The sequence below is a fragment of the Schistocerca gregaria genome, chromosome 2 (assembly GCF_023897955.1).
Source record: "Schistocerca gregaria isolate iqSchGreg1 chromosome 2, iqSchGreg1.2, whole genome shotgun sequence".
Taxonomy (NCBI): domain Eukaryota; kingdom Metazoa; phylum Arthropoda; class Insecta; order Orthoptera; family Acrididae; genus Schistocerca; species Schistocerca gregaria.
This window is the reverse complement of record NC_064921.1, coordinates 277,801,692-277,805,590: the sequence shown is the minus strand read 5'-3', so window position 1 is coordinate 277,805,590 and position 3,899 is coordinate 277,801,692. Positions and strand designations below refer to the sequence as shown.

Here is a 3,899-nt window from a genome sequence, read left to right as displayed (position 1 = left end):
GACATTGTGTTGAAAGGAGGATATAAGATGAACATCAACAAAAGCAAAACGAGCGTAATGGAATGTAGTCGAATTATGTCGGGTGACGCTGAGGCAATTAAATTAGGAAATGAGACACTTAAAGCATTAAAGGGGTTTTGATATTTGGGGAGCAAAATAACTGATGATGGTCGAAGTAGAGAGGATATAAAATGTAGACTGGCAATGGCAAGAAAAGCATTTCTGAAGAACAGAAATTTGTTAACACCGGGTATAGATTTAAGTGTCAGGAAGTCGTTTCTGAAAGTATATGTATGGAGTGTAACCATGAATGGAAGTGAAACATGGAGAGCATAGAAGCTTTCGAAATGTGGTGCTACAGAAGAATGTTGAAAATAAGATGGGTAGATCACATAACGAATGAGGAGGTACTGAATAGGATTGGGGAGAAGAGGAGTTTGTGGCACAACTTGACTAGAAGAAGGGATCGGTTGGTACGAAATGTTCTGAGGCATCATGGTATCACAAATTTAGTATTGGAGGGCAGCGTGGAGGGTAAAAATCGTAGAGAGAGACCAAGAGATGAATACAGTAAGCAGATTCAGAAAGATGTTGGTTGCAGTAGGTACTGGGAGATGAAAAAGTTTGCACATGATAGAGTAGCGTGGAGAGCTGCCACAAACCAGTCTCGGGACTGAAGACCACAACAAACACAACAATGCCGTCTAGATTCTGTGTACATTGTGTTCGTACATACCCCGTATCTATGACTTGCAGAGCGGAGTGAGTACATCATATTTTGAATACGAACCCATGTGCGCAGACGTACCGTTCCCGTTCAGTTCAGCTGTGTAACATGCCCATGTCTGCTTCCACTGATGCTAACTGTTTCTGCATACTTGATCTTGGTACAAAAGGTAGTGGACCAGTTCTAGGAAGCTATGACGCTGAATGTCCGTTAGAAAATGTGGTTTCAGTGTGATGGTGCACCACCTCACTTCTCACGTGCGGTTCGGAGACGTCGCAACAGATGATATGGTGGAAGACGGATAGGGGAGGTGGTCCAACCGCCTTACTTGCGGGATCGTCGGATCTGACTAATTCTGACGAATTATATTAATACCTCGCACTATCCTCTGTGCCCTCGGTGGCTCAGATGGATAGAGCGTCTGCCATGTAAGCAGGAGATCCCGGGTTCGAGTCCCGGTTGGGGCACACATTTTCACCTGTCCCCGTTGGGGTATATCAAAGCCCGTCAACAGCGTGAGGTATTAATATATATCAAGTTTGGTTCTAGACGGTTGCAGGTCATCAATGGTGTCTGTTCTTTTCGGACATGTCCGAAAGAACAGACACCATAACCATATAAGTATACTAACTACTTCTTGTGGGGTCGTATGCAAATTTTAATCCACTAGACTTCTGCTGAGACAGAGGAAGATCTACTGGAACGAGTTGTGACCGCTGAACAGAAAACTGAAAGGACGCCAACTGGGACGGAGAATGTGTACCAGAACATGGTTCGTAGGTAGTATGTCTGTAACAAAGCCGGTGGGTCGCCACATCGAGCCGTTGTGTTGTAATCCATCAGTACCATTCTATACGTACAGTATGTTAGCTATTTATCTTGAAATAATTAAACACGTAATGTTTGTGTGTTAATACAAACATACGCTGATGCGCCAAAGAAACTGGTATAGGCAAGCGTATTCAAATACGGAGATATCTTAACAGGCAGAATGCGGTACTGCGGGCAGCTACGCCTATATAAGACAACAATTGTCTGGCGCACTTGTTAGATCGGTTGCTGTTGCTACAATGGCAAGTTATCGAGATTGAAGTGAGTTTGAAAGTTGTGTTATAGTCCGCGCACGAGCGATGGGACACAGCATCTTCGAGGTAGCAATGAAATGGGGATTTTGCCGTGCGATAATTTCACGAGTGTACCGTGGATATCTGGAATCCGGTAAAACACCACATTCCCGGCATCGCTGCGGCCGGAAAAATATGTGCAGAAACGGGTCACCAAGAGAAACGGTCAAAATGACAGTAGTGAAAATTGCTGCAGATTTAAATGTTGAGCCGTCAACAAGTGTCAGCATGCGAACCATTCAACGACACATCATCCATATGGGCTTTCGGTGCCAAAGGTCCACTCGTTTACCCTTGATGACTACACGACGCAAAGCTTTTTGACTCGTCTGGGCCCGTCAACACCATCATTTGACTGTTGATGACTGGAAACTTTTTGCTGGTTGGACGAGTCTCGTTTCAAATTGTATCGAGCGGATGGATGTGTACGGGTATGGAGACAACCTCATGAATCCATGGACCCTGCATGTCAGCAGGGGCTGTTCAAGCTGGCGTGAGGCGTGTGCAGTTGGAGTGATTTGGGACTCCTCATACGTCTAGATACGACTCTGACAGGCGACACGTACTTAAGCGCACTGTCTGATCAGCTGGATCGATTCATGTCCATTGTGCATACCGACGGACTTGGGCAATTCCAGCAGGACAACGTGATGCTCTATACGTCCAGAATTGGTACCGAGGGGCTCTAGGATCACTTCCGATGGCTACAAAACTCCCCAGACATGAACATTACTGAGCACATCTGGGATGCCTTGCAACGTGCTGTTCAGAAGAGATCTCCACTCCTCGTACTCTTTCGGATTTATGAACAGCCCTGCAGCATTCATGGTGTCAATTCTTTCCAGCACTACTGAATAGAAAATCATTATAATACATTGCTAAAACAGATAAACACATCCCTGAAAAGAAAAGACAAGGTACCATTAAAGCACCAGAAAAATACAAAAGCCCATGTGAAAACAAAATTTGTGGCAGCCAGGCTCTGTGTTCTTCTTACACCTTGTCGCCAGATATGTGCTGTCTAGGAAACCTGCTTACATGGATCGCTAGAAAACTATTCAGAGAAATCGCATTAATGAGTTTAGTTACAAAATGAAACTTAAAATACTTGAATTTTGCAATTACACAGAAGTGTCGCAAGCAAAGAGCGGCCATTCAATGATTTAAACTTCTTCAATACAAACAGTTCCAAGTCTGTGCTGTTTAGAGAGTACAAGCGAAGTGAATAGAGTTGCTACTATGCAAGTGATTATTCTTGAAGTTGCTGTTGAACTGGGTCGGCAGCAGTCGGTCGGGGCGCTTTTGTCCTCCCCAGATAGGGGCCGCTGCTGTCTTCTTGTCGTCCTGGAGAGGGGTCGGTCAACGTGCTATTGGCTCACTTTTTCTCACACCCGTCTCACTTTCGTTCCCGACTTGGGTACCGGTGCTTGACTTTACGCAGTAACAGAGAGAATCGTTCAACGTGACAGAAATGCAACCCTTCCGCAAATTGCTGCAGATTTCAATGCTGGTCCATCAACAAGTGTCAGTGTGGGATCCATTCAACGAAACATCATCGGTATGGGCTTTCGGGTCCGAAGACCCACTCATGTACCGTTGATAACTGCTTTATGCCTCGCCTGGGCTCATCAACACCGACATTGGACTGTTGGTGACTGGAATCATCAAATTGTATCGAGCAGATGGACATGTACAGGTATGGAGACAGCCTCATGAATCCGTCGGCCCCTGCATGTCAGCAGGAGACTGTTCAAGATGGTGGGGGCTCTATAATGGTGTGGAGTATGTGCTGTTTGACCCATAATACGTCTGGACTCGACTCGAAACGCGTGACATGTACGTAAACATCCCGTTTGATCACCTGCATCCATTAATGTCCAGCGTGCATTCCTACGGACTTGGCAATGTCAGCAGGACAATGCGACACCCCATACGTCCAGAATTGCTGCAGAGTGGCTCCAGGAACACTCTTCTGAGTTTACACATCTTCGCTGGCCACCAGTCTCCCCAATCATGAACATTATTGAGCACATCTGGGAAGCCTTGCA

General features: G+C 45.7%; 1 non-coding gene across 1 annotated transcript; it reads left to right on the top strand.

Annotated features, from left to right (window-relative positions):
* Window positions 1-1,119: 1,119 nt before the first annotated feature.
* On the top strand, window positions 1,120-1,194 carry Trnat-ugu (transfer RNA threonine (anticodon UGU)). The gene has a single exon. It is a non-coding gene; the product is annotated as a tRNA-Thr (tRNA).
* Window positions 1,195-3,899: the final 2,705 nt, after the last annotated feature.